An 11,094-nucleotide genomic window follows, 5' to 3' on the forward strand; every position below is an offset into this window, starting at 1 on the left:
AGTCCATCAATCTTTGTGGGATCGACCCTCACTCACCTGAGGTATTACTTGGTACGACCCGGTGCACTTGCCAGTTAGTTTGTGGGTTATAAATTCCACACTACAAAGCTACTTCCTGATTAAAAACAAAAACTGAAAACTGTTGTACCTACAATACATGTGTCATTATAGCAAGGTTCTGAAACTGAACTGGTCATCGAACCACTCTAAATACTGATTCATGGTTCAATTAGTTCGACCGTAGTTCAACTGAAAATCCGTTTTTAATAAAATAATACATAAAATATAAATACATATAGTAAAACATAATTATAGTAAAAGAGATTAATCCCTTGCCTATTTCATTAGAATAATTTATTTATATGCACCACATAGAAGAGTATAATTAGGCTATAATTAGGGAACCTAATTAGGCTATAAATCAGGAAACTAAATATACACTTAACAAAGATGATATACAGAATTTGTCAGAATATATTTATCATATATTCTAACACACCTCCACAGTCGAAACAAGAGGCTGCTGAATGTTGAGATTGTCCCGAAAATCTTCAAATAACACTAACGGAAGACCCTTGGTGAATATATCTGCAATCTGATAGCGCGAGGGGACATGTAACACATGAACCTGGCCACAAGCCACCTTTTCCTGTATAAAATATATATCCATCTCAATATGCTTAGTGTGTTGATGCTGAACAGGATTACCAGCAAGAATATGGCACTAACATTGTCGCAATACACCGGTGTAACCTTTTGAATAGGACAATGAAGTAACAGCAAGTTTCACAACCAACATGACCCAGAAACACATTGGTAACCCCTCAGTATTCGGCATCTACACTAGAACGGGATAAAGTAGCTTGATGTTTAGCGGATCAAGATATCAAGTTATCACCCAGAAAGACACAATAACCCGATGTTGAATGTCGTGTATTGGGACACCCACCCCAATCAGCATCGGTATATGAAATAAGAGTGGATGTGAAAGATGGATAAAGATGAAGACCAAAGTTCAGAGTACCCTAAATGTAGTGCAAAATGCGCTTAAGAGCGTGCATGTTTTCCTCCCGTGGGTCATGCATGAATAAGCATATTTGTTGCACTGCATAAGTAATATCAGGCCTTGTGAATGTAAGATACTGAAGTGCCCCTGCAAGACTCCTATAAAGAGATGGATCCTCAAAAGGTTCGCTCGTAGTAGCACCGAGCTTCGATTTTACGGTGATCTAATTCCAGATCGAGTCTGAAATCTCGACCTTTAAGGCTAGAATTCCATTTCATTTGTTCGAGAATTCTTAAGATTTGCTGTTTTAGGGCCCATTTGGTTTAAACAAAAAAGAAATCTTTCTAGCGATTCAGTTTCTAGAGGGTTCTAAACCTAGCCTTCTAATATGATAGCGAGACAAGCGTCACTTCCGTCATTGGATGTGAATGAGTTTAGATTGTTGTTACTGGCAATTTAAAGAATTAGCCCTTCACCAAGGCCTTGATTCGCCTGACCTAATAAACCGGAGTAGGAGATAGCTTACATGATAACATGCCGGCTCGATCAATTATTTCAGTAGCATATTTCTTTTGAGATAAAAAAAAAACCACTTGTATGATGAGTGACTGCAATGTCCAGGAAATAGCTCAACTTGCCCAAGTCTTTCATAGCAAATTTCGAGCTAAGAAGAGATATGATAGATTGATGGAGCTTATCCGAGGAAGTAGTCAAAATAATATCATCGACATATAATAAAAGATAAGCCAGAGAAGTACCGCGGCGATAAATGAACAAAGAATTATCTGAAGTACTGTGAGAAAACCCAAGAGTATGGATATAGTCAGCAAATCTCTTGTACCAAGCTCTCGGAGCCTGTTTCAGCCCATAAAGAGATTTCTTTTGTAAACTCACATGATCAGGTTTATCAGGATCCCGATACCCTAAAGGTTGATACATGTAAACTGTCTCCTTGAGTTCACCATGTAAGAAATCATTTTTGACATCAAGTTGATGAATCGGCTAAGTCTTAGAAAGAGCCAAATTGAGAACCGTGCGAATAGCCGCAGGTTTGACTACCGGATTAAACGTCTCACCATAATCCACGCTCACCTGTTGAGTTTTACCGTTACCTACAAGAGGAGCTTTATGTCTCTCAAAAGAACCATAAGATTTTTCTTTATCAGCAAAAATTCACATAGACCGAATGACATTAACATTTGGAGGATGAGGTACTAACTCCCATGTCTTATTCTCAATAAGAGCATTATATTCATCATCCATAGCCAATTTTTAATTCGGGTCACGAAGAGCAGACACAGGGTTACGGGGTAAAGGGGATTTAGACACTGATGCAAGAAAGTTGAAAGACTTCTTTGGCTTAGAAATTTCATGTTGACTCCTAGTAACAGGTCCTGTGGGTAGACTAGATTGAGAGTTGGAGTTGGGTGACTGGGCGAGGAAGAGGATAGGTAGGAGAGTAGAAGTTGGGCTCGGTAAGATGGGCTCAGGAGAGGTAGAAAGGTGTGCGACCAGGGAGTTTGTTGGAGTAGTGAGATGATAAACCACATAGGGAGATGGCCCATCTTTCAAAAATCAATAAGTATGATTTTGAGGAGTATGTACCTTTGAAAAGGAAAATTGCGTCTCATCAAATAAGAGGTGACAGCTAATAATGATTTTTTTAGATGACAAATCAAGGCATTAATACCCACGACGATGTGAAGGATACCCCAAAAAAAACACAAGAAGTTGACCGGGGTTGAAGTTTATTTATGGTTGTAGAGGGAATAAGAGGATAACATAAATACCCAAACACCCGAAGATGGGAATAAGACGGATCTTTTTGATAAAGAATGCGAAGAGGAGATTGATAGTGTAATAGTTTATAAGAAAGAATATTGAGAAGATAAGTTGCCATTTGCAAAGCATGATGCCAAAAGGAAGGAGGAAGGGAAGCATGGGCCAATAAGGTTTGAACAATATTGTTAATTGTATGAATTTGTCTTTCGGCTTTTCCATTTTGAGGGGATGTATGAGGATATGAAAGACGAAACAAAAGCCCAGTTGCTTTGTCCCAAAAGGGGCCATTATCAAATTCTGTGCCATTATCACATTGTATATTCTTTATATCCCGTTCAAAATTGGGTTCGAATAAAAGTTTTGAAATTCAAAAATGTGGAAAAAGTTTGTGATTTTTGCAATAAAAGAAATGTCCACAAAAATTTTGAATAATCATCCACAAACAAGACATAATATCTATGACGTCCAAATATCACTATGTATAATATCAAATGGCATAATAGTGCTAGAATTTGAAGCATAAAATGGCAACTTAATATGTTTTCCAAGAGGACAAGAATGACAAATATGAGTATCTTTAATTGGATGACATTCAATAAATTTATTCTTCCGAAGACAGCTCAAAACATATGCTCTCGGGTGACCCAAACGGTCATGCCAAAGAGATAGTGCTAAAGCAGCAAAAGTGGATTGAGAAGGGACTGGATTTGTGATGGGATAAAGCTCACCCCAACTTTCACACCGCACTACCGGCCTCCCTGTCTGAAGATCCTTCACAGAAAACCCAAAGGGATCAAATTCAACAGACAGAGTTGTCAGCTGTAAATTTTTTTACGGACACCAAATTTTTAACAAGGTGAGGGGCATGAAGGACATAATGTAATTGTAAAGGAGGACACGGGGAAGAAAATTTAGTGTGACTGTAGCTATAAACTGGAATTGATTGACCATTACCAACAATTTAGTGTGATTTCTTTTAGATATGGTATGTAATTACTGGCAATGTCAAATGAAAGTCATTAATCCTTGCAACCATTGGAAACCAAATTACATAAACTAATGATAAAAAATCACTTATACCTTGTCGTCCACTAGTTCTCTTATCTTTTAAAAGAACAACCTCAACAATAGTCCCATGCCCTTCAAACACCAGACGGATCTGATTAAAAATTAAAAGTAAAAAATGGAAAGAGATGGAAGGGTAAGAAACGGTTACAAGTTGATAAGCCAGTGTGCCAGCAGGCAAAAGACAACAAATCTTATCATTCTAATTAGAAATGCATCAAATTAACCATAATTCTAGTTGAAACATTTCACCGAGCACATTGTGTGCAAGTAAAATCGAAATAAATTTTAAAACAAACACAATTTAAAGCTTCCAAAAAACAATCCACTACATAATAAGATACAAAGCATGAGCTCTCAGATGAAGAATCAATGAAAAATTGAATATCACAAGCATGAGCTCTCAGATATACAAAATACATGAGCCATAGCACCACATAATGAACAAAGTCTTATCCATGGGATTGCATTCGAATGCCTTAATTAAATATGCAGTCAAGATAATGTCCATCAAAACTCCTAATTAAATAATAACAATTAATTAGGCATACTAGAACTAGACATTAACCAAATTAAATAGTTTCAACTTATAGGCATATTATACCAATTAACCAATGCAGAACCACTTGAGCTAAGCTAACATTAGTTTAAAAACAACTCATTCAAATTTTTCACAGCCAATATGTTTGTTAATTTAATGATTGATATTGTCAAGTTGTTTTATATTTAGTTGAAGCATTTCATTGAGCAGGTTGTGTGTTAGGAAAATAAAAATGAATTCTAAAGCAAACAAAATTTAAAGCTTTTAATAAAACAATCCACCACATAATAAGATATAAAGCATGAGCTCTCATATTAAGAATCAATAAAAAATTGAAAATCACAAGCAACATTAAAAGTACCAAATTTTATATCAAATCAAAATCAAAATATAAAAATGGAATCCTTTTCTCTAAATTGTTTTCACTCACATGAACATTTATTCATTGAGTAGAACAATACTATTTGGATTTTTTGTTCTTTTTTTTTATTTCTTGTTGGATAATTACTTGCATATCACTTTCCATAATTATAAAGCTATAGATATAGGACAATCGTAACAGTTTTTAAATCATACCTCGTGATTAACCACCAGTGAACAATAAGTTCAGCAAATTAGCTTTTCCATCTCTATTGTAGTAGTAGTGGCGCTGGTGGCTCTGGCCGCAAAGACGTGACACCGGTTCACATCCAGCAACAGCGAGCTCGACCGACGGCAACTGGGTGTGGCGGCGGTCACATAATCATCTTCCCTTGTCTCATGCGCTTCACTGGCTTCCGTCAATCTCTCTATCAGCGTCACTCTCCCTTTCTCCTTTGAGCTCAACGGTAGCGAAACTAGCGGCGGCGGCGGCAACGCATGGCAGCGACGAGGACGAACGGCGTGAACGTCTCCGTCGATCTCTCTCTCTCTTCGCGGTTCTACTTCTCTCTCCTTCCCTCCCATGGTGATTCGACGGCGGCTCTGGTGGCAGTGACGCCCACTGCACCGTCTCCCTCTTCCCCCTCCTTCTTCCCTCGCGGCTCCCCTCATTTTCTGATTCAGTTCCCGCCTTCTTTCTTTTCTGATATGCGTTTATGAAATTAGGTTAGAACTTGGGTTTTAATTTAGGAATTCTAAATTTAGGATAAAATATATATAAATAATATAATAATAATATAAAATATTTAAAATAAAATAATAATTTAAAATTTTAATTTAATACTGTAAAGATTATTTTTAAAATACATAAAATTTTATTCATTAATATATCAATGAGTTTAAATAATTATTTTAAATTTAAATTATAAAATAAATGTATCAATCACATTTTATAAAATATAATTTTAAATCCAAAAATATTAATTATTCAGATTATTGATATAATTTTTATTATTTTTTTATTATTAAAATTTTAATTTCAATTTATATAAAATAACTAATTATAATAAAAATTATACATAAACATTAATTAACTTAAAATTAAAGAATTTATAAAAATTAATTTAATCATTTCAAATAAATTAATCTCTCAGAGCTCAATTTAATAAAATAAACTATAATTTATTTATAATAAAAATTATTTAGATTAAATTATATAATGTTTTCATTACTAAATTTTAATTTCAAATCATATGAAATAACCAATTATAAAAAATTACACAAGAATCTTAATTACTTAAATTACATGTGTGTATCTTAGTTTTTTTTCTTTTATATTTAATTATTAATTTTATATTTATAGTTTAATTAAATTGTTTAAACTTTCACAAATTAATTTTTAGTTAACATTAAAATTTTGATTATTAATAAAAATTATATATTAATTTTTTAAAAGAATATAAAATTAATATTTACAATTTTAAAAATTAATAAATATAAACAATATGTAAAATATTTTAATTTTTGAAACAAAATAAAATTATTCTAAAAAGAATTATATAAACATTTTTTTTTACTCTCAAAGTGTTTAACATTTTGAAATAATTTTTTATTATAAAATATACTTACATTTTGTGACAAACTAAATAACTTGTTACAAACAATGTTGAATTTTGTGACAAATTAATTTTTTGTTACAAAACAATTGAAGGTTTTGAAACAAAAAAAATATTTTGTTACAAAATATTTTAAATTTTTGCAACGACTTTTTTTTGTTACAAAATATTACAATATTTTATAACAAAACACCATCTCGTTACAAAAACTAACATAATTTGTAACAAAATAAAACAAGTTGTTACAAAATATTATCATGTTTTGTAACAATCACAAATTATTATTACAAAATACTATTTTTTTGTAATAATTTTAAATTTGATACAAATATTTTGTTACAAATGCTCCATTTTCTTGTAGTGATTGTATGACTTCAATTTATATATGTGTATATATGTGTAAACCCCGCTAAAAATAGTAAATAATTAGTTAATAAATTGCATTTTAATTAGGAAAGTTAAAAATACAAAACTAATATCAAAATAGGATAGAGCTTGTTGAAACGAGAATTTTTTATACCAATTTTAAAAATTTGGCCCAAAATCAGACCGAAAAGACTGAACCAGTTGAACCGGAGTCCAAATCGGACCTATGGGTCTAACCGGACCCATACTTAAAAAGGGGACAAAAACTCTTCTTCCCCATTTTGCATCAAACACGCCAAACAGGTTGGGGGAGGAAGAAAGCTCCCTAACCCTCACTCAAACTTCACCTCTCAATAACTTTTGATCCAGAGTTCCGATTGACGAACCGTTTACGACTACACGTTCACCGCGACGAGCTCTACGAAACCCATGGAACAATTTGGTAGGTAACTCATTATTTCCTTCTCAGCCAGCTTCCCCTAATTTTGGAAATTCATGAACAATTAAGTTAAAAATTGTTCAATTCTTGTGTTCTAGGTTCAAGTTAGCTTCCGGGACTTATGGGTTCAAGCTATTGAGGATATGGGTATGGTAAGGATACCCTAACCCTAGCTTAATCTTATATTTATTATGGAAAAACTGAAATTAGAATATGTATATGTATTAGGTGTAGACTAAGTGGGTATATATGCATTGGAATTTAATTGGGAATATTTGGAAGCTTGTTGGTGATCAAAGCTTAGTTTGTGGTTATTTTACTTGAGCTTGGAGGGGCTGTAATTTTGTGTTGAGAGGCTTTCTTGGGTGAATTAAGTGATCGGTCAAGGTATGGTTTAAGTTTCGCACGTTTAATATTTACGGTGTTGTGTAAACTTAGGTTAGAGGAACCATAGGATAAGTTGAATTGTTTGTTGTATTTAATGATTATCCTTGTAATATTGTTGGAATAGATTTATTGGTGGATATATATTGGAATTATGAGGTGTGGAAGTTATTAATGGTGTGCTCTTATATTTATTTAAGATGGATTAGGATTGGTGTTTGTTAATAAGGATGTAGAGTTGTGTTGTGGTGGTATTGCATATGCTGTAACTAATTATGTAATGATTGTAATTGCATGAGACCAAGTTTGGGATAAACTTGGGAATATAAGGAACTAAACTGAAAAATTTGGGACCTTTTTGTTAAATATACAATTTATGGCAATTTTTTAAAGTTAGGTTGTTAAATCTGTCCAGCAGCAGAAAAGGTCAAACAGGGCAGCAACTTGTTTGTCTTGCTGCGACTTCTACGAGTTGAGTTTTGGAGCGAAACCAATTTTATTATAAATTTGGTTAACTTGATTTATTTCTATCAAAATTCAGAATTTTAAGAGTTGAGGATTGGGAGTTGTGAATTTTTGAATATTGGTGGTCAAAGCTGAAAAAGAAACAGATTTCAACAAGGTATGCAGCAACTTCTAATGCTTGTAACTCTTAGAATTGAATAGTAATTGGGTTGCAACCAAGATACACTTGTTTCTGGATGAGCTAGGAGTTTCCAAACCAAAATTTATCTTAATTTAAGTTTTGTAATAAAAGTTATTCAAATTGAAAGGTACTAAGCTTGTTGGTTTCTAAAACTAATTTTGACTCATTTTTACTTAACTTCCAGGTAATGTAACTTCTTCATTAAAAATGGTATTAACTCAAAGCTAATTGAGAAAGAAACCTGGATGAGTAAAGTTTAACTACATTAATTTTTAAAATCATTGGATTTAACTTGGATTTTATATTGAATTTTGAATATCACATACTGCTGCTATTTTTCTGGTTTTATGCACTGCAGAGCAGTCACGATTTTTTCTTTATTCCTGAGGCTAAAGAAATCAGAAAATTATGATTTTTGGTTTGTTAGAAAGCTTATTTCAAGATAAACGCTTGAACATAAAGTTTGCGCAATTCCTAGTTCATCTGTTATATTAAAAACAGAAAAAAATAGAGTGTCGAGGATGTCTTAGTGATAATCATGGGTTCAAGAAGTTAATGCTTAATCTTCGTGTGATGTGATTGATTTAATGTTAGAGTTGGGTTGATTTTAAGATTATTTGATATTAAGAAGGTTGAGAAGAGTTTGATAAATAGTTTGGTCAGGACTCGAAAAGGGTAATCAAGATGAATTATAAGGGAATGATGATGAAAAATGTGAAAGGGAGGTTGTTAATAAAAGAAGTTAACATGTCATGGCTTGATGAATGATTAAATAATGATTATGACTATGAGATGGCTTATGAATGATGATATCTGAGATACGAATTTCCCTAGGTAAAAACTGTGGCTAGCCACCACGTGTTCCAAGTTGATTCTCGATACTCTATTAACCCTACGTCGTAAGGGTGATCGGGCATGTATAAAATCCCAGGTATGGATAACCCCCATTGAGTTATTTATATGATGATTGAATATGAACTCTATGCATAGACTCTTGGGGATGCGCGACGGGGGGACAGTCTAAGGTTTTCGGACTTGTCGGGTTGGCTGGATAACTGACAGATGGACTCCATCAGCCATAGGACAGGCATGCATCATATGCATTTGTTTGTTTTTGATAGCTATGCATTTCCTGGGTTTGCCTAATTGATATATATCACATGCTATCTGTTATACTTGCTATTTGTACTATCTGCTCATTACTTGTGCGTGACCTTGTTTGGTTGCTTGTTTCTGTTGCATTGTGGATGATGGAGGGATGGAGGAAATGGAGAAATGGTTTGGTGTTAGATTAGGATTGAAATTGAGTAAGTTAGGTAGATTTATAATACCTACCCCTATTTATAGCTTCTAATTAGTAATTAAGTTGGATAATTGTATAACGGAGTTCTAGGATTGTCTATGGCATTCTCAGGACCTTATTTATTATACGCGTGACACTTTTACCATGCTGAGAACCTCCGGCTCTCATTCCATATTGTATTGTTATTTTTCAGATGCAAGTCGAGAGGCTCCTCGCTAGGCGTCTGGATCCTGGAAAGCAAAGTAGTCCTTAGGTGTATTTTGGCTTCTGGTTGTATATATGTATATATATGTTTAGCTTACTCTCCAAGTAACTTATGTATGCTGCTCCTCTTAGAGGTTAAGGGAGAGATATGAGTTATTTTGATATTATAGTGTATTTTGGGATATTTTGAGAACACTTATATATGTTTATATGTATATATATATACCCTCTAGCCAGCCTTAGCTTCGTAGGCTGAGTCAGGGGCTAGTTATGCTGCTTCCTTGGTTGTGCTTTATTCTTTTGCTTATCTTTATCATGTTCCTATTAGGTTTCTTAGCATGTAAGTAATCCTTTCCTGAGCGTTGCGCTTTTTATTTTACGATTTTGTTTTACCCGTTTTCAAGGCTCCTAGTTAAATATCTTTTTCTTTATTATTATTATTATTATTATTATTATTATTATTATTATTATTATTATTATTATTATTATTATATATATATATATATATATTACTATTCTTAGAGGTCGTAATACCTTACTATCTCAGTCTTATGACTTAAGTATTATACTAAGTATGGTAGGGTGTTACAATATGTATATAATGTCATATTTTATTACTCGTCAAATTCGAACCAAATAGAAAATAAAGTTAAATATTTATGTTAGCTTTTATCATATCTCGATGATATTTTAATTGTTCTTGCAAAAGAAAAAGAAGTCTAATAAAAAAATTCATATAAAAAATATTGACATAATTTTTTAATAACAGATTTTTTATTTAAATATGTTACTTTACTATATTTTATATATCCAGTCATGCTACACATCCATGAAATTTTGTATTTAAATCCATCCAAGTTGACCCAACACAAAAAAAACCCAATACCATTAAATGAAACGTGAAATACACGCACCCAACACACATGAAACTGCTCTTGCCCAACGCTTCTTCTCTTCTTCTTCTCCTCCTTCTTCTCACGCTCGTTTACGCACGGAGCGTCTTCTTCTTCGCGTTCCTCTTTTTCCTCATTCTCCTCCTTCTTTCTCGGTTCCTTCTTCTTCACATGTTTTCTCCTTATCGTCATTCTTTTGTTGTTGTTGCTGCTGTATTTTTTTTCTTTTCCTCATTTTCTCTGTAGTGAAGAAGCAGTAGAAGATGAGGAGGAAGAGTTTTGAATTATGCAGAACAGAAATAAACCGAACATGTTATTATAGTGAAACAATTGTATAGTACTAAAACATTATCCATTATATAAATTAAAATTCGAATATCTTTCTGCATAATGAACCTAACACATAATCATAGTGAAATAATTGTATAGTACTGAATGAACGAAACATAATCCATTATATAAATTTAAATTAAAACAGCTTTTTGCATA

General features: G+C 33.0%; 2 long non-coding RNA genes across 2 annotated transcripts; one reads left to right on the plus strand and one right to left on the minus strand.

Annotated features, from left to right (window-relative positions):
- Positions 1–3,247: 3,247 nt before the first annotated feature.
- Positions 3,248–5,502, minus strand: LOC112696209 (uncharacterized). Its single transcript, XR_003150681.2, has 3 exons — positions 4,971–5,502; positions 3,869–3,947; positions 3,248–3,559 (listed from the first exon to the last, which is right to left on the minus strand). It is a non-coding gene; the product is annotated as an uncharacterized lncRNA (long non-coding RNA).
- A 1,508-nt stretch (positions 5,503–7,010) lies between these two features.
- On the plus strand, positions 7,011–9,990 carry LOC112698116 (uncharacterized). Its single transcript, XR_003151384.3, has 3 exons — positions 7,011–7,178; positions 7,274–7,327; positions 9,702–9,990. It is a non-coding gene; the product is annotated as an uncharacterized lncRNA (long non-coding RNA).
- Positions 9,991–11,094: the final 1,104 nt, after the last annotated feature.

The sequence above is a fragment of the Arachis hypogaea genome, chromosome 6, assembly GCF_003086295.3.
Source record: "Arachis hypogaea cultivar Tifrunner chromosome 6, arahy.Tifrunner.gnm2.J5K5, whole genome shotgun sequence".
NCBI classification, from domain to species: Eukaryota; Viridiplantae; Streptophyta; class Magnoliopsida; order Fabales; family Fabaceae; genus Arachis; species Arachis hypogaea.